The following is a 20,361-nucleotide window of genomic DNA, read 5'->3' as shown; positions in this document are numbered from 1 at the left end:
AACTCCATTTTTAAACAAATTAAGTCATTAATACAAAATAGAAGATCCACGATTACCGACGAAACATAAAAACAAATACATTCTCAACAACAAACATCGTTACAAAACGAATTGATTCGGACTCGAATCAATAACAAAACAAAATCATAAAAATCCAAAGCATTTCAATAAACACGCGATAATTATGATGAATTAACTTACAAAATTTGGGCTTGGAAGTTTCAGATTATGCTTGTTGGGCCATGCTAGCCCAATAACATGATCTTTGGGCCCGAAGGGAATACGCTTACGTGTTAATGGGCCTTCTATGACCCAATTCCATGTAAAAGGACTTTCAATAGCTCTAACGTGCTATTGGGCCCTAGTGGCACATATGTGGACGTTTTTCAAAATAACTTGTATTCTTAGGTAACAGGTAAGCCGAAGAATAAGCACCAAGTCATGTCATGGTGTTTTGCTTAGATTATCTATCAAACAGTTTATGTTATGGATTTGTAATGTCTAAAACAATGTACTGAATGTAAACAATATCAGTTGTAATATTTTCAATGCATGGTGTTGAATTATGTTATGATTCATGTATATTGATTGCGATGGTATTCAATTTAAGTCACAAGAGTCCTCAGACGTTTCTGCCGTCTGGTTCGGGGGTGTGATAGGTTGGTATTAGAGCTTTGTTTATAGTGAACTAGCATATATAACCACCCATTGATATGCAACTATAAACCAAAAGAGGGACTAAAACAACTGTGAACAAAACAAGTAAAACATAACAATAAAAACATCCTTGCTTGTATTAGGATAAAGAACATAATACCGAACCAAACAAGATAGTGCTAGCATCTCGGTTAAGCCAGGACTATTCTTAGTCGTATTATGGAGTGGATGTAGCCTGATCAACTACATTTCCTCCAAGGTACAACTATCACATGTCCCGAGGAAATCGTGATGACTAGGGAACCTAAAAACATACCCCTTATCACCAAGAAGAGAACACCCTTTCAATTTATACAATAATTGTAGTGTCTTAGGAATAATGTTAGCCTGTTTACACACTCTCGCAGACAGCATGGATGGTTTCCATCACCCCGGAGATCCTTATTTCCCTAACCAGGGGAATAATGGATGGTTGGAAGAGTCCGAGGAGGAACCCGAGGAAGACCCCGAGGAGGAATCCGAAGGGGAACCTAAGGCGGAAGCCGAAGGCGGACCTGCCGAGCCAGTGGTGGACCAAGAAGAGGAGGAAGGCGAAGGAAATCTCGAAGGGGAACCTAGCGATAACGAAGAGGGTGATTCGGATGCAGAGTCCGAAGTCATCAACCCCCCTTATCCGATTAGAGTGCCTGCTTACCTGGTGGGCCCCACTAGTCCTACACCCCTCTGGGGTATTGATCTTTGGAGGTGGAGCAGACAGCAGGGACAGCGACCCCCGTTCGACATATCATGCGAGTTCTTTGACCTGAGGGACGGAGGACCAGCCGACCATGCCCTTCCAGTCATGGTGAGACGATTAAGGAACATTGGCGACCTAGCTCAGAGTACCACCGCTCAGGTACACCAGATGTGGACTAGGGTTGAGCGTGCGGAGCAAGAGACGCGAGACGTCCTTCAAGAGTTCCACATGAGGCAGGTAAGGTGGGAGTCCCGACTCCAGGATGTAGAACGACAGGTGGCTTGTCTTCAGGGAGCATCCACTTCCTCAACACCACCCCCTGGCACATCCCACCGCGATTAGGGCTAGCCGTATCAGTCTTTAGTACCATGTTACTAGGATCTATGCTATGTACCATCAACTCTATGTTTAAGTGATTACACTACTCATAGAGTTGTTATGCTGTCGGACTTGTACCGCTTATGTATGCTCTTTCGGGCAAAATTTTCATGTATCAAAGTGCGGGTATTAGTAATGAAAGATTTTATATGTTTTACTGTGACGTTATAATCTGCTATGTGTTACATATCTATGATTGTATACTAAATTGTGGAATTACATAAGTTTGTGCCCGACACCTAGTTTATAGGATCACAACCTCACAAAAACCACAGACACTCAACATATTTCCGTTCCATAACAGAAAGATGCCTCAACGACCCACCCGCAGAAACCCTCGGCCAACCCCACCCGAAGTCGACTCGGTTGCATTCCAAGCAGCTGTATCTGCTGCGGTCACCGCATCAATGTCACAAATTCAGCAAGGGAACAATGGAGGAGTCAATGGACAAGGGGCTGGAAGTTCAAACAACGGGATGAATCAAGGACCTACCAAAACATGTTCCTACAAAGACTTCACCAACGCCAAACCACGGACCTTTAACGGCACTGGAGGAATGATCACCCTGAAACGATGGATCGAGAAGGTGGAATCGGTGTTCGAGATATGTGATTGCCCTGAGGAGATGAAGGTGAAGTTTTCCGCAAGCACTTTCGCTGACCAAGCGCTCACTTGGTTGAACAGACACGTGGAAGCCATGACACTCCCCGTAGCCAATTCCTTGCCATGGATAGAGATGAAAGAAATGTTGATGGCCGAGTATCGCCCTCGAGGCGAAATTCAGAAAATGGAACAAGAACAGTGGAATATCACCGTCCGAAACGCGGATATAGATGCATACATATCAAGGTTTAGCGAACTGTCTCTGTTGTGCCCTGGCATGATTACCTCAGAAGGTAAGAAGATCGAACGATTCATCTGGGGACTTACCTTCCCGATCCAAGGGAATGTGATAGCCGCAAATCCCGAAACATTCGACAGTTCCAAGAGATTAGCCAAGAAGCTGTATGACCACAACAACAAGAAGGGTGAGAAGCCAGTGGAGGCTGGAAGTAACAAGGAAAATGATAACAAAAAGGGGAAGAACAACAAGAGGAAGGGACGTCAAGGCTCTGAATCATCCAAGAAGCAGCAAAAAGTGGCAGTTAATGCTGCGACCACTCAAGTTCCATCCACACCACATGCTCCAGCCTCAGCTGCTCCAAGTGCTCCTAGACCTTATTCTGGTAATCTTCCTAAGTGCAACAAGTGCGATCTCCATCACAATGGAGAATGCAGAGAGATGCAGTGCACCAGTTGCAATTAGAAGGGGCACATGGCAAAGTATTGCAGGACCTACCCTCCTTAGAACCAACAATAAGTAAGCAACACCAACAATAATCGTAACAACAACAACAACAACATCGACAATGGTGGCAATAATTCAGGACCAACTCACACCTGCTACGGATGTGGACGGACTGGGCATTTCCGTCGAAATTGCCCCAACAACAACAATCCTGGAAATGGAGGAACATGAAGGGTGCTAACCATGGGTCAGGGAGAAGCGGTTCAGGATCCCGCTGTCATTACCGGTACGTTCCTCCTAAACCACACTTATGCATACTTCCTATTTGATACTGAAGCAAAACGAAGTTTTGTGAGCAATAAGTTTAAACATTTGTTAAAACAACAACCCTAGAAGCTCAAAGAAATCTTTACAGTGGAAATGAACAATGGGAAAACAAAATTCAATGGGGAAATCTATATCGGATATACCCTAGCCTTAAATCAACACGTCTTTCAAATAAACTTAATGCCTGTTTCCATTAGGAGTTTCGATGTGATTCTTGGCATGGACTGGTTAAGCCCCCACCATGCTGAAATTATGTGTCACGAGAAGGTCGTTTGCCTTCACCTTCCAAATCATGAAACCTGTCACAACTGTAAATTTTGAGCCATGTAATCTATGCATTCAACCTAATGTGAATCAAAAACTTCAATCAAATACAAGTACTATAAGTAGTCATCAAACAATTGGAGACCCTAGAAGTTCTTGTTAAGTCCATTTTGGACTAAGACTTCCTTATTGGATCCAAACGGACCAATGACCTTCCAATTTGACTATCATGGGTTTAGGACCCTAATTGGGCTCTAATTAGACCCACACTCGTTTATTTCAATATTTTGGGCTAGGTAGAACCTAGAAGGAAATAAAACACAAGTTTTGATCCATAATTAAACCTAACCTAGCTTAATAAAGCACAAAAATCACAATTTTATTTTATAAGTCCAATAAATACCCTAAACTACCTCTAATGTTGGGCTTAGGGGCAAAAGCCCAAATTTTTCCTCCTTCCCTTCATATTCTCGGCCCAAGGCCCAAACACAAGGAGAGGTTGACTTTTAAGTGCCACCTCATTTTTACCCATGGGTTCTCCATGCAAAAATCACATTCATCCATGCAAGCATCACCTCAAAGTCTTTTCTTCCTTCTCTCTCTCTCTCTCCCTCTCCCTTCTTGTTTCGGCCGAGGATAACCAACACACACACACATCTCACAAAATTCTCTCAAAAATTCTCTCAAGAAGCTCTCTCCTTCCCCTCTCCAAAGATCTCGAAATTTAGAGGCTTTCCAAAGGGATTTTTGCAAGTAAATCATCTCCTAAGGTAAGATTATGCATAGATCTATGGTTTAAATTCTTTTGTTATCAAAATCCTCCCCTAATCTATACAAAAATCGTGATCTAGCATCCTCAAACCATCTCAAACTCAAGATCTTCACCAAAGGGAGCCAAGGCCAAAAACACTTCATTTTTCCTTCCATTTTCATTGCAAAAAAACCGAACCAACACCCCAAGGTGAGATTCATACCCCTATTTTCTGTTTTTAAGAGTTTTTGTGGGGGGGGGGATACAAGTGAAAGTGTAGATCTATATGTATTTGTATGCCTTGTATGATTTCCATGCTTATATGTATGCTTATATGTGTTTTAATGTTGGATCTAGCCATTAAACCCCTCAAAACCGAGATATAACTCATGTTTTATGATATTAGCTTCAAATATGTTCCTACATAATAAGTGATACTAGATAAATAGCCAAGTGGTTAGCAACAATTTTCTTTAAGCTAAAAACACACATCTTGGGCCAAAAATGTGAAAAATACAAAATTTAGGGCCCAAAATGACATTTTACAAATTCTGATAGTTGAAATGTGTCAAAACAGTTTCAATAAAGCTATTTCTGGAATTTTATTCATTTTGAGGATTAAAAACATAAATTTCAAGCCTAGTGGGCTAAAAATGTAAATTTCGGCCCAATAAGGCCCATTATGCGAATTTTTCTGTTTTGAAGGGCCAAAACTGTGAAATTCTGTAAAACAGTGGACTATAAGTGTCCCAAACCCTTTTCAAAGGTTTAAAATGCTTTTTAAATTTAAAAAGGACCAAAGTTGCAAAAATTTTCCACTTTGGGCCAAAATTGTCAAAATTGCGAAAAGATGGGCTAAAACCGAGAAAAACTGCATTTTCAGGGACTTAAACTGTTTTCTTTGAAAAATATGCTGGAAAATATTAATTTCAATAATTTTTGGTGTTAAAATGTCAAGAAAAATAGTTTAAGGACCAAACCGGGAAATATTTAAATAAAAGGGTTGAAAATGTAATTTTTACAAATAATGAGGGGCTGAAACCAGAAATATTTCAAGGCTGATTCATCATGTACAATGTGATCAAATAATGACACCTCAACTATCAACGAAATACAACTCATTACAACACCAAAAGTCGTTGTTAAACGAATTGGCTCGGTCTCGAGCCAATGGAAACCTACAACTACTAACTCTTTGATACATACAAATAACGATTGGTAATACACATACATACGAGTGTGCACAGACGTCTACGCACCATCTTCGGGCCCCAAAAGTGTAAAATCTTGTTTGTTGGGCCTAGCTAGCCCAATGACCTGATCTTAAGGCCCGAAGACATTTTTTTCTACGAAGTGTTGAGTCTTACCGACTTGGCACAACGTAGGGTGACTTTCAATGGCTTGTACCATTGGACCCCAAGGGCCATGGTATTGCTAGAAAAGTCTACACATTTTACGAGGCGGGTCGGGGACCCCTCGCACACATTTTTCCCCAGCCGGTTAATAGAGTTATCGGGGTCTTCGTGACCTCTTTCTCTTCGGATGCGGGACCACTCATAGTCCGGGCGATTGGATAACGTGATTAGTACTGACGACACCTTCGGGAATCGTTGGTATATCTATAAACCGGGCATTTGTGTAATGCGGGTTTGTAGTAAATAATCAATGCTCGAGAACCTTCCAACGTCGCTTGGGACCGATACTACTATTTTTGTAATGGTTTCAACGCAACTCAACGGATTTCAAAAGAACTAGGGGAACATCGGGTTTCCCTAGGGTTTTTATCACATACAGATTTTAAACGCATACAACTTAAATGAACAATTTTTGCAAGTATAGAAACAAACAAGCATACCTATGGATCTTCACAAACGTTTTTGAAAGCTTTTCTTTTCAGAAAATATCGGATTTTCTGGTGGTTTTTCAAACAATATAAACATTCGATTTCAAACACTACTTATGAACTCACCAACATTTCATATGTTGACGTTTTTCAAAATACTTGTATTCTCAGGAAACCAGTGAGTCAAGGGAAATCATGCTCAGTGACGGTTGCAGTTTATTTTCGAATGAACCAAACGATATTAATTTTTGGAAATGTAATATCTCAAACAATGTATGACATGTAAACACTACTGGTTGTATTATGTTGATGAATGGTGACGAATGTTGTTTTGTTTCATATATATTCAATGTTATGGTATTCAATTGAGTCACGACAGCCCCCGGACGTTTCCGCCGTCTGGTTCGGGGGTGTGACAGGTTGGTATCAGAGCTTTGTTTATAGTGAACTAGCATGTCGAGCCATACATTGATATGCAACTATAAACCAAAAAGAAGGACTAACATAACTCTGAACAAAACAAATGAATAAAATACACTTGCTTGCATTAGGGGTAAGGACCTAACACTGAATCAAACACCATAATACTGGTATCTCGGTTGACTCGGGACTGTTCTTAGTGATACCAAGGAGTGAATGTAGCCTGATCAACTACATTCTCTCCCAGGTAAAACTAACACACGTCTTGATGAGATCGGGATAGCCAGGAAACCTAAAACTATACCCCTTATCACCAAAAAGAGAACGTCTGTTTAGTCTGCAATAGTGGAAGAGGCATAGGATAATATTAGTGAACTTTTACGTATTTTGCTATGTGTTGCGAATCTAGGATTGTGTGCTAAATGATAGAAGTACTTAAGTCCGTACCATACCCCTAGTTGGTAGGATCACAACCTCACCGAAACCACGTACACTCAACATCTTTCCGTTTCGTGACAAGAAGATGCCTCTCCGACCTACTCGCGGAAATCCCGAACCAACCCCGCCAGAAGTTGACTCCACTGCTTTCCAGGCAGCCGTGTCTGCTGCGGTCACGGCAGCTATGGCACAACTTCACCGAGGAAACAACGGAGGAGGTAACGGGCAAGGATCCGGAAGTTCGAACAACGGGACGAACCAAGGGCTCACTAAAACGTGCACCTACAAGGATTTTGCGAACGCTAAACCCCGAACTTTCAACGGTACCGGAGGAGTGATCGCCCTAAAGCGATGGATCGAGAAAGTAGAGTCGGTATTCGAGATATGCGAGTGCCCCGAACAGATGAAAGTGAAGTTCGCGGCCTGCACTTTTGTGGACCAAGCGCTCACTTGGTGGAATGGTCATGTGGAAGCTATGACACTCCCTGTCGCCAACTCTATTCCCTGGGCAGAGATGAAAGAGATGTTGACGGCTGAGTACTGCCCCCGAGGCGAAATACAGAAGATGGAGCAGGAACTATGGAATCTCACAGTGCAGAATGGGAACATCGATGCTTACATATCGAGATTCAGCGAACTATCTCTGTTGTGCCCGGGTATGATCACATCAGAGGGGAAGAAGATTGAACGATTCATTTGGGGACTGACATCCCCCATTCAAGGGAATGTGATAGCTGCGAACCCTGAAACTTTTGACAGTGCGAAGAGATTGGCAAAGAGGCTGTATGATCATAACCACAAAAAGGGCGAGAAACCGGTAGAGACTGAGAAGAAGAAGGAGAGCGATGGTAAGAAAGGATGGAACAACAAGAGGAAGGGGCGTCAAGGTCCCGAGACCTCTAAAAAGCAGCAAACGGTGGCAGTTCACGCTGTCACTGCGCCGGTACCAGTCACATCACATGCTCCAGCCTCAGCTGCTTCAAATACTTCAAGACCCTACTCCGGCACTCATCCCAAATGCAACAAGTGCGGTTTCCATCACCCAGGAGAATGTAGGGAGTTCCATTGCACCAGTTGCAATCGAAGGGGACACACTGCAAAGTTCTGCAGGACTTATCCTTCTCAGAACCAGAGTCAGGGAAACAACCAGAACAACAACAACAACCACCGCAATACCAACAACACCAATGCGGGCAGCAACAATGCAGGGCCTAGCCACACCTGTTTCGGGTGTGGAAGGACGGGACATTTCCGTCGAGACTGCCCTAACAACAACAACAACTCAGGAAACAGAGGAGCAGGAAGAATGCTGACTATGGGTCAGAGTGATGCAGTTCAGGACCCCGCAGTTGTGACCGGTACGTTCCTCCTAAACCACACTTATGCATGCATCTTATTTGATACCGGAGCGGAGCGAAGTTTCGTAAGCGAGAAGTTCAAACATCTATTAAAACAACAACCCCAAAAGCTAAATGAAACCTATACGGTGGAAATGGCCAATGGGAAAACCGAATCCACTAGGGAAATCTACACTGGATGTACCCTAACCCTTAACCAGCACGTCTTTCGAATAGATCTAATGCCAGTATCAATTAGGAGTTTTGATGTGATTATCGGCATGGATTGGTTAAGCCCCCACCATGCTGAGATTATGTGCCACGAGAAGGCCGTTCGCCTTCGTCTCCCGAATCACGAAACCCTAGTAATTTACGGAGACAAACCTAGCACGAATCTTCGTCTTATCTCGTGCATCAAGGCACAAAAACATCTGCGAAAGAACAACTTAGCGTTCTTGGCCCACATAGTGGACAAGACAAAAGAAGAAACTAACACCCAAGACATTCCGGTAGCGTGTGAATTTCCGGACGTGTTTCCCGAAGATCTTCCAGGAGTACCCCCAGAGAGACAGGTTGAATTCCGAATCGACCTCGTTCCAGGAGCAACTCCCCTCGCTAAATCACCATATCGACTGGCTCCTGCTGAAATGCAGGAATTGTCCAGCCAACTCAGTGAGCTTCTGGACAAGGGATTTATCCGACCTAGCTACTCGCCATGGGGAGCTCCAGTGCTCTTTGTCAAAAAGAAGGACGGATCTTTCAGAATGTGCATCGATTACAGAGAGTTGAATAAACTCACTGTTAAAAACCGCTACCCACTCCCGCGAATCGATGATCTATTTGACCAGCTCCAAGGAGCTAGCTACTTTTCTAAAATAGATCTACGGTCCGGATACCATCAACTCAAGGTCCGAGAAGAAGATATTCCTAAAACCGCTTTCCGAACCCGCTATGGACATTATGAATTCGTCGTAATGCCCTTCGGTCTAACAAATGCACCCGCTGCATTTATGGACCTAATGAACCGAATCTGTCGACCGTTTTTGGACAACTTCGTCATTGTGTTTATCGATGACATCCTCGTCTATTCCCGAAGCAAAGAGGAGCATGGCCAACATCTCCGACAAGTCCTAGAAACGCTGCGATCGGAAAAACTTTACGCCAAACTCTCCAAGTGCGAGTTCTGGCTTCGGAGTGTGAATTTCTTAGGCCACGTAGTTAGCCAAGACGGAATTCATGTGGATCCCTCCAAGGTCAAAGCTGTGGAAGGATGGGCAACTCCGACGACGCCCACGGAAATTCGTCAGTTCTTAGGCCTAGCAGGCTACTATAGAAGATTTATCCAAAACTTCTCAAAAATCGCCAAGCCACTTACCTTGCTTACGCAGAAGAGTGTGCCATTCAAGTGGACAGACAGACAAGAGATTGCGTTTCGAACCTTGAAGCAAGCTCTTTGCAGCGCTCCTGTACTATCTCTACCTGAAGGAACGGAAGATTTTGTAGTATACTGTGACGCGTCAAATCAAGGCTTAGGTTGCGTTCTCATGCAACGTGGAAGAGTAATAGCATATGCGTCCCGTCAACTGAAGACGCACGAAGTAAATTACACAACCCATGACCTAGAACTGGGAGCTGTGGTCTTCGCCCTAAAAATTTGGAGGCACTACCTGTACGGTACAAAGTGCACCATCTTTACGGACCACAAGAGCCTCCAACACATCTTGAATCAGAAGGAGCTGAACATGAGACAACGAAGATGGGTGGAATTGTTAAACGACTACGAATGCGAGATCAAGTACCATCCAGGCAAGGCCAACGTGGTAGCTGACGCATTAAGTCGGAAGGAATACACAAATCGGCGTACGAAAACGCACGCGATAACCATTCAGTCTCATCTGACCGTTCAAATTGCATCAGCCCAGGCAGAGGCTATGAGAGCGGAAAATAGAACTAGCGAGGCATTACGCGGAATGGAGAAGAACCTGGAAGTCAAAGAGAATGGGGTATACTACTTCATGAACCGTATTTGGGTTCCAAAAATCGGAGGATTCAGGGAGATCGTTATGAAGGAAGCCCACAAGACACGATACTCCATTCATCCTGGTTCGGACAAGATGTATTTGGACATTAAGCAGCACTATTGGTGGCCTAACATGAAGGCGGAAATCGCAACTTATGTTAGTAAGTGCCTTACGTGTGCCAAAGTAAAAGTGGAATACCAGAAACCTTCCGGATTGTTACAACAACCGGCAATCCCTGAGTGGAAATGGGAGGGGATTTCTATGGACTTCGTGACCAAGCTGCCCAAGACATCGGACGGATTGGACACCATATGGGTAATAATCGACCGACTGACGAAATCTGCCCATTTCCTGCCAATCAAAGAGTCCTACAAGATGGAGAGGCTGACGCGTTTATACCTACGAGAGATTGTAAGACTTCATGGAGTGCCAAAATCCATCATTTCGGATAGGGACAGTAGATTCACGTCACGCTTTTGGCAGTCGCTCCACAAGGCAATGGGAACTCATCTTGATATGAGCACCGCGTATCACCCACAAACGGACGGTCAAAGCGAACGAACCATTCAGACGCTTGAAGACATGCTTCGTGCTTGTGTGATAGACTTCGGAAAGTCTTGGGATACCCACCTACCGTTGATCGAGTTTTCATATAACAATAGTTATCATTCGAGCATTAAGGTGGCCCCTTTCGAAGCACTGTACGGGCGTAAATGTAGATCACCGTTATGTTGGGCTGAAGTAGGTGACACCCAGCTAGCAAGAACACATACGTCGGATAGGGCAATGACAGGACCGGAAATCATTCGCGAGACCACAGAAAAGATTGTCCAGATCAAAGCTCGATTACAGGCATCGCGTGACCGGCAAAAGAGCTACGCTGATAAACGGCGAAAGCCCTTAGAGTTCCAGGTCGGTGATCGAGTATTGTTGAAGGTCTCACCCTGGAAAGGGGTTATACGTTTCGGAAAACGAGGAAAGCTAAACCCACGGTACATTGGACCTTTCGAAATCGTCGCCCGAATAGGTCCGGTAGCCTACAGACTACAACTACCCCCGGAGCTAAACGGTGTGCACCCCGTGTTTCATGTTTCTAACCTGAAAAAGTGCCTATCAGATGAAACTCTTATCATTCCTCTTGACGAAATCGAAATCAATGAGAATCTCCTGTTCGTCGAAGAACCAATCGAGATTATGGACAGGGAGGTGAAGCGTACTAAGCAGAGTCGCATCCCGATCGTGAAGGTACGGTGGAACGCAAAGCGTGGGCCAGAATTCACGTGGGAACGCGAAGATCAAATGAAACAAAAGTACCCTCACCTATTTTAGTTTCTCAAATCTAGCTTTCAAGCGGAATTTCGGGACGAAATTCCCTCTAACGGGGGGATGATGTCACAACTGTAAATTTTGAGCCATGTAATCTATGCATTCAACCTAATGTGAATCAAAAACTTCAATCAAATACAAGTACTATAAGTAGTCATCAAACAATTGGAGACCCTAGAAGTTCTTGTTAAGTCCATTTTGGACTAAGACTTCCTTATTGGATCCAAACGGACCAATGACCTTCCAATTTGACTATCATGGGTTTAGGACCCTAATTGGGCTCTAATTAGACCCACACTCGTTTATTTCAATATTTTGGGCTAGGTAGAACCTAGAAGGAAATAAAACACAAGTTTTGATCCATAATTAAACCTAACCTAGCTTAATAAAGCACAAAAATCACAATTTTATTTTATAAGTCCAATAAATACCCTAAACTACCTCTAATGTTGGGCTTAGGGGCAAAAGCCCAAATTTTTCCTCCTTCCCTTCATATTCTCGGCCCAAGGCCCAAACACAAGGAGAGGTTGACTTTTAAGTGCCACCTCATTTTTACCCATGGGTTCTCCATGCAAAAATCACATTCATCCATGCAAGCATCACCTCAAAGTCTTTTCTTCCTTCTCTCTCTCTCTCTCCCTCTCCCTTCTTGTTTCGGCCGAGGATAACCAACACACACACACATCTCACAAAATTCTCTCAAAAATTCTCTCAAGAAGCTCTCTCCTTCCCCTCTCCAAAGATCTCGAAATTTAGAGGCTTTCCAAAGGGATTTTTGCAAGTAAATCATCTCCTAAGGTAAGATTATGCATAGATCTATGGTTTAAATTCTTTTGTTATCAAAATCCTCCCCTAATCTATACAAAAATCGTGATCTAGCATCCTCAAACCATCTCAAACTCAAGATCTTCACCAAAGGGAGCCAAGGCCAAAAACACTTCATTTTTCCTTCCATTTTCATTGCAAAAAAACCGAACCAACACCCCAAGGTGAGATTCATACCCCTATTTTCTGTTTTTAAGAGTTTTTGTGGGGGGGGGGATACAAGTGAAAGTGTAGATCTATATGTATTTGTATGCCTTGTATGATTTCCATGCTTATATGTATGCTTATATGTGTTTTAATGTTGGATCTAGCCATTAAACCCCTCAAAACCGAGATATAACTCATGTTTTATGATATTAGCTTCAAATATGTTCCTACATAATAAGTGATACTAGATAAATAGCCAAGTGGTTAGCAACAATTTTCTTTAAGCTAAAAACACACATCTTGGGCCAAAAATGTGAAAAATACAAAATTTAGGGCCCAAAATGACATTTTACAAATTCTGATAGTTGAAATGTGTCAAAACAGTTTCAATAAAGCTATTTCTGGAATTTTATTCATTTTGAGGATTAAAAACATAAATTTCAAGCCTAGTGGGCTAAAAATGTAAATTTCGGCCCAATAAGGCCCATTATGCGAATTTTTCTGTTTTGAAGGGCCAAAACTGTGAAATTCTGTAAAACAGTGGACTATAAGTGTCCCAAACCCTTTTCAAAGGTTTAAAATGCTTTTTAAATTTAAAAAGGACCAAAGTTGCAAAAATTTTCCACTTTGGGCCAAAATTGTCAAAATTGCGAAAAGATGGGCTAAAACCGAGAAAAACTGCATTTTCAGGGACTTAAACTGTTTTCTTTGAAAAATATGCTGGAAAATATTAATTTCAATAATTTTTGGTGTTAAAATGTCAAGAAAAATAGTTTAAGGACCAAACCGGGAAATATTTAAATAAAAGGGTTGAAAATGTAATTTTTACAAATAATGAGGGGCTGAAACCAGAAATATTTCAAGGCTGATTCATCATGTACAATGTGATCAAATAATGACACCTCAACTATCAACGAAATACAACTCATTACAACACCAAAAGTCGTTGTTAAACGAATTGGCTCGGTCTCGAGCCAATGGAAACCTACAACTACTAACTCTTTGATACATACAAATAACGATTGGTAATACACATACATACGAGTGTGCACAGACGTCTACGCACCATCTTCGGGCCCCAAAAGTGTAAAATCTTGTTTGTTGGGCCTAGCTAGCCCAATGACCTGATCTTAAGGCCCGAAGACATTTTTTTCTACGAAGTGTTGAGTCTTACCGACTTGGCACAACGTAGGGTGACTTTCAATGGCTTGTACCATTGGACCCCAAGGGCCATGGTATTGCTAGAAAAGTCTACACATTTTACGAGGCGGGTCGGGGACCCCTCGCACACATTTTTCCCCAGCCGGTTAATAGAGTTATCGGGGTCTTCGTGACCTCTTTCTCTTCGGATGCGGGACCACTCATAGTCCGGGCGATTGGATAACGTGATTAGTACTGACGACACCTTCGGGAATCGTTGGTATATCTATAAACCGGGCATTTGTGTAATGCGGGTTTGTAGTAAATAATCAATGCTCGAGAACCTTCCAACGTCGCTTGGGACCGATACTACTATTTTTGTAATGGTTTCAACGCAACTCAACGGATTTCAAAAGAACTAGGGGAACATCGGGTTTCCCTAGGGTTTTTATCACATACAGATTTTAAACGCATACAACTTAAATGAACAATTTTTGCAAGTATAGAAACAAACAAGCATACCTATGGATCTTCACAAACGTTTTTGAAAGCTTTTCTTTTCAGAAAATATCGGATTTTCTGGTGGTTTTTCAAACAATATAAACATTCGATTTCAAACACTACTTATGAACTCACCAACATTTCATATGTTGACGTTTTTCAAAATACTTGTATTCTCAGGAAACCAGTGAGTCAAGGGAAATCATGCTCAGTGACGGTTGCAGTTTATTTTCGAATGAACCAAACGATATTAATTTTTGGAAATGTAATATCTCAAACAATGTATGACATGTAAACACTACTGGTTGTATTATGTTGATGAATGGTGACGAATGTTGTTTTGTTTCATATATATTCAATGTTATGGTATTCAATTGAGTCACGACAGCCCCCGGACGTTTCCGCCGTCTGGTTCGGGGGTGTGACAAAACCCTAGTTATTCATGGAGACAAACCTAGCACGAACCTTCGTCTGATCTCGTGCGTCCAGGCACAGAAGCATCTGCGAAAGAACGACTTGACGTTCCTGGCGCACATAGTAGATAAAACCAAGGAAGAGGTTAACGTTCAAGACATTCTTGTAGCACGTAAATTCCCAGACGTATTTCTTGAAGATCTTCCTGGAGTACCCCCAGAAAGACAAGTTGAATTCCCAATTGATCTTGTTCCAGGAGCTACTCCCATTGCTAAATTGCCTTACCGATTGGCTCCTGCTGAGATGTAGGAATTGTCCAGCCAACTCAGTGAACTCCTCGACAAGGGATTCATCCGACCCAGCTTCTCGCCATGGGGAGCTCTAGTCCTCTTTGTCAAGAAGAAAGACGGATCTTTTAGGATGTGCATTGATTACAGAGAGCTGAATAAGCTCACTGTTAAAAATCGCTATCCACTCCCATGAATCGACGATCTATTTGACCAGCTCCAAGAGCTAGTTACTTCTCTAAGATAAAACTATGATCCAGGTACCATCAACTCAAGGTCCGGGAAGAGGATATTCCCAAAACCGCTTTCCGAACTCGTTACAGACATTATGAATTTGTCGTAATGCCCTTCGGTCTAACGAATGCCCCTGCTGCATTCATGGACCTAATGAATCGAATCTGCCGACCATTCCTCGACAACTTTGTTATTGTTTTCATTGACGACATTCTAGTCTATTCCCGAAGCGAAGAAGAGCATGGCCAACATCTCCGACAAATCCTGGAAACTCTGCCAACTGAGAAGCTATACGCAAAACTCTCCAAGTGTGAGTTCTGGCTCCGTAGCGTGAACTTTTTGGGCCATGTTGTTAGTCAGGAAGGAATACAGGTGGATCCTTCTAAGGTCAAAGCCATCGAAGGATGGGCAGTCCCGACAACAACCACAAAAATTTGCCAATTCTTAGTCCTAATAGGTTACTACAGGAGGTTCATTCAAAACTTCTCTAAGATCGCCAAGGCACTTACCTCACTTACACAAAAGGGTGTACCATTCAAATGGATGAACGAACAAGAAGTTGCATTCCGAACTTTGAAGCAAGCACTCTGCAGTGCCCCGGTACTATCACTACCAGAGGGAACGGAAGATTTCATAGTCTACTGTGACGCGTCAAATCAGGCTTTAGGTTGCATTCTCATGTAGTGTGGAAAAGTGATAGCTTACGCATCCCGGCAACTAAAGACACACGAAGTGAATTATACAACACACGATCTGGAATTGGGAGCAGTGGTCTTCACCCTGAAGATTTGGAGGAATTACCTTTATGGTACGAAGTGCACCATCTTCACGGACCACAAGAGTCTCCAGCACATCTTGAATCAAAAAGAGCTGAATATGAGGCAACGAAGATGGGTTGAACTTTTAAACGATTATGAGTGTGAAATCAAGTACCACCCAGGCAAGGCTAATGTGGCAGCTGATGCCTTGAGCCGGAAAGAGTACTCTAATCATCATGTGGAAACTCTCTCAATAACCATCCAATCTCACCTAACCACTCAGATCAGGGCAGCATAGTCAGATGCTATGAAGGCAGAAAACAGAACGAGCAAAGCGTAACGCGAAATGGAGAAGAATCTCGAGGTGAAAGAGGGCGGAGTATATTATTTCATGAACCGTATTTGGGTCCCTAAACTTGGAGGATTTAGGGAGGTAGTCATGAATGAAGCTCACGAGACGCGATACTCCATCCATCCGGGTTCGGACAAAATGTACTTGGATATTAAACAACATTATTGGTGGCCTAACATGAAGGAAGAAATTGCCACCTATGTTAGCAAATGCCTTACTTGCGCCAAAGTAAAGGTGGAATACCAAAAGCCCTTGGGGTTATTACAGCAACCAGTAATTCCCGAGTGGAAATGGGATGGGATTTCAATGGATTTTGTGACCAAGCTACCCAAGTCGTCAGATGGATTGGACACTATATGGGTAATAGTCGACCGACTGGCGAAATCCGCTCATTTCCTGCCAATAAAAGAATCCTACAAGATGGAGAGACTGACAAGAATATACATTCGAGAAATCGTGAGACTTCACGGAGTGCCAGTGTCTATCATCTCAGATAGAGATAGTAGGTTCACTTAGCGTTTTTTTTTTTTGCAATCACTTTAGAAAGCACTAGGAACACATCTCGACATGGGCACTGCTTATCACCCACAAACGGATGGCCAAAGCGAATGAACCATTCAGACGCTCGAAGACATGCTTCGCGCATGTGTGATAGACTTTGGGAAGTCCTGGGATACCCACTTACCCTTAGTTGAATTCTCATACAACAACAGTTACCATTCGAGCATCAAAGTTGCTCCTTTCGAGGCGCTATATGGATGTAAGTGTAGATCACCGTTGTGTTGGGCTGAGGTGGGTGACACGCAGCTAGCGAGGGAACTAGCATCAGACAAGACGATAACAGGACCGGAGATCATACGTGAAACCTCGGAAAAGATAGTTCAAATCAGAGATCGACTACAAGCATCGCGTGACCGACAAAAGAGCTACGCTGCTAAACGGCGAAAGCCCTTAAAGTTTCAAGTCGGGGATCTAGTGTTGTTGAAAGTTTCTCCCTTGGAAGGGGGCATTCGTTTTGGAAAATGGGGAAAATTGAATTCACGATACATTGGACCTTTCGAGATCCTTTCCCGAATTGGTCCAGTAGCGTACAGACTGCAGCTACCCGCTAAGCTCAACAATGTACACCCCGTGTTCCATGTTTCAAACCTAAAGAAGTGTTTATCCGATGAAACTCTCGTCATTCCCCTTAATGACATTGAAATCAACGAGGATCTCATGTTCATTGAAGAACCAATCGAAATCATGGACAGGGAGGTGATGCGTACCAAGCAAAGTCGCATCCTGATTGTGAAGGTATGGTGGAACGCAAAGCGTGGACTAGAATTCACGTGGGAACAGGAAGATCAAATGAAGCAAAAGTACCCTCATCTATTCTAACATTCTCAAATCGGGCTTTCAAAAGAATTTCGGGACGAAACTCCCTCTAACGGGGGGATGATGTCACAACTAGGAATTTGAAGCCTTGTAAACATTGAACAATGATAAAAAATGTGAACCAACAATGTGAAAGCATGTAAGATGCTTATTCAATAACAACAAAATTTCAATCATACACTTCATACATGCATTGCAAATAGCCAACAAACAACTGGTGAAACCCTAGAAATCCTTGTTTGAGTCCATTTTGGACTAGGATTTCCTTATTGGGCCTAATGGACCCATAAGCTTCCAATTGGACTATCTTGGGCTTAGAACTCTTGAATGGGCTCTAATTGGACCCACTTTCATTTATTTTAATATTTTGAGCCATATTGGGCCTAGAATGAAACAAAATATTTAAATGAACCTTATTGGGCCATAACTAACCTAATTTAGCCCTAATAGGTCATAAAAATCACATTTATATTTATTTGGACCAAAAATCACTCAACATAACCATGAAATCAGGCTTAAGCATTTGAGGCCAAACATTCTCTTTTCCCTCTCCATTCTCGGCCCAAGCCAAGCCCAAGAAGAAGGGTTGACTTTTGCTAGCCACCTCATTTTTTTTTTGTGGGTAACTAGGTCATTATGTCACACCCCGTTAAAGCGGAAACACGAAGGGTGACAAGCTAAGGTCTCATAACACAAGGTAAATAGGAGTACCAACCATAATCATTCAGCATTTTAAGTTTACATCATATTTGAATAAAAATTACATTTTAATTCCCTACTACAAAGTCTAATACATAACAAAATAAACATCAAGTGCAAATTCTTGTTGATGTCTAATTTAGATCACTGACCATTCCCTGAAAAGCATGCAAAAATGAAGGTCAACTATAAAATAGTTGGTGAGTTTCACAGGTTTATAAAAGTACATCATTTCAGTGAGAAAATATAGGTTTGTTCAAAAGTTCCAACTCCATATGAGTGTTCAATGCCAAAGCACTCCGTTCACAACCAAGCCTAACGACCGTTCCTGCCCCATTCCTTGATGTCCATGGTTCCCATGATGTCAGTTCATGGAAATATGCACTTGCGGTTCCGGGCGAGTGGGGGCTGTCGACCCCAAATAGCGCTATCCATAAGACCATCGGCTCCAATATGAGTTAATAGGTTGTATCGGTTCTCCGGGGACTTAATCATACAAGTTCATAACACCAAGTTCATAATACAAGTTCATATCACAAAGTTCATATAAAAAGTTAATAGCATGAAGTTCATAACAGAAATTTCATCAAAGAGTATAGTTCCAAGTTCGTCAAGTTCATAAAACAATATTGTTACAAGTTCGTTAAGCTCATAAAACAATATCTTTCCAAGTTCAACAAGTTCATAAAGCAAGACTTATCAAGTTCATAAAACAAAGTTCAACAAGTTCACAAAACAATATCGTTCCAAGTTCATTAAGTTCACAAAATAATTTTCATAGATATTGTAGCATGCTTTCTAGCCCAAAACATGAAAACAGTAAGAATAGGAGAGTGCATGAATACTCACCCTGGAAAGTTTGCGGCTAGGGCTTTGCGGGTTGATGTTGGTGAGTGCGAATCCTAATAGTGTCCTACGGAACAAATAGTATCTAGTGAGATATAATTCCCTAAACCATTATCTAAGTCTACTTGTCCTACTAGTGGTGTCATTAAGTGCCCAAATTGTAAAACATTATATTGTATTTCTACATGAGGGTATTAGTGTCCAGAAATTTTATATACATTTTTGATGGTCGTTTTATATTTATTTGTAATTTAGGATCAAATAATATAGAAAATCCTAATAAATTGGTAAACAATTTCTAAAATTCCCAATTTAATTTTTACAGGTTCTTATATTGTTCCTAAGGTTGAGAAAAATATTGGTTAGGAACTTTGAGACCAATAACCGGAGATTATAATTTCATGCTCCAATTTAATGAAAAATATGGAATAAATATCAAACACTCTCCAAAATGTTTGAAAATTTACATGTCTTTCTTATTCTGTGATTATATTCATAGTAAAATATTTCAGATTTTTATACCTTCCGAAAATGATTATTTGGAATTTAAAGCCATTAGATAAGTATTTTTTATAAATAAATAAGGAATTGGTTCTAGCCCTTGGTATTTTACAGATTATCACATGCATGTGAGGGATTTCAAAAGGAAGAATGTTCAAAATTTATTCATAAGGGAAAATAGGGGTATTGAACGCAAACAATTCAAGAAATGTTGCACATTATAGTGCATGAGATGTAAATGTGGTTGACGTTCCTGAATTTGTATAGCACATTTTCTGTGGTTTTAAGCCACAAAATTTCAGCCATCATTCACTGGATATGTTAAGTTTCTAAATTATTTTTCCCCAGATTTATGGTTGGGTTTAAGGCCACTGATCACGTAAGGAAAAAATGGTGATCATAGAAAGAGAGTTGTTCGCGCAACCATTTTGTAAAAATTGCCAAAAATCCGATATTTAATATTTTACATGAGACCAGTTGGGTTTGAAAGTTA

The sequence above is a fragment of the Lactuca sativa genome, chromosome 4 (genome assembly GCF_002870075.4).
Source record: "Lactuca sativa cultivar Salinas chromosome 4, Lsat_Salinas_v11, whole genome shotgun sequence".
Taxonomy (NCBI): domain Eukaryota; kingdom Viridiplantae; phylum Streptophyta; class Magnoliopsida; order Asterales; family Asteraceae; genus Lactuca; species Lactuca sativa.
The sequence above is the reverse complement of the archived record's forward strand: the minus strand, read 5'-3'. Positions refer to the sequence as shown.